Consider the following 833-nt stretch of genomic DNA (forward strand, 5'->3'; position numbering starts at 1 on the left):
TCCGGGCGTGTGTGTGTGTGTGTGTGTGTGTGTGTGTGTGTGTGTGTGTGTGTGTTGCTCTCGCCGTCTCTTCTCTCTGGCATCTCTCACCCCCTCCACCCCCTCCTCCGACTCTGTCTGCAGCACTCCCTGCCTCCCGCGGACACCAGGCTTGATAATTATAGTTTATTGATCTCCTGGTGTTTGCTGCCCCCGGCCCGTGCTCTTCATCTTATTCCGGGCACCGTCTCGTCCATCAAGCCTGCAGAGCGCTCCGGGTTCCTAACGGGGAGAGAGCTGAGGCCTGCGCCCCGGCAGGGCCTCTCTCGGAGGTGGGCCTGACCCCACCCGCCACCCCACCCGCCACGGCCCTCCACGCCCTCCCAGCTCCCTCCTGTGCATCACCACACACCAGGCTCAGCGACCAGAGAGGACGGGGCTCGCCCCGAGTCTCACAGCTGTCTGTGCGGCAGCTGGGATCCGAACCCCGAGCCCACACATCCCCACCTGCCCCGGAAGGAGCAGGACCATGGATGTGGGGGACGCAGATGGCGTGAGGGGAAGGAAAAGGACCCTAAGATGCTGTTGGGGGGGGGAGCCCCCTGAGACTGGCGTGACTGGCAGATTCCCCGCCCACCGCCACCCAGAAAGAGGGGGTCCCCCGCCAGCCTGCGCCCTGGCCCAGCTGCTCTGGAGCCGACCTGGTTCCTGGGCTGTTTACTTCTCAGCCATAAACAGGAAGGCCGTAAAAGGGGCCCCTTCGGCCAGCCATTCTTTGGCCAACTACTCAGGGATCCTCTCTCCTCCCCCCCTTCCTCTCCCTCCCCCCCCCACATGTCCCTGGGCAAAGGGAG

This window comes from Myotis brandtii, unplaced genomic scaffold (assembly GCF_000412655.1).
Source record: "Myotis brandtii unplaced genomic scaffold, ASM41265v1 scaffold633, whole genome shotgun sequence".
In the NCBI taxonomy this organism is placed as follows: Eukaryota; Metazoa; Chordata; class Mammalia; order Chiroptera; family Vespertilionidae; genus Myotis; species Myotis brandtii.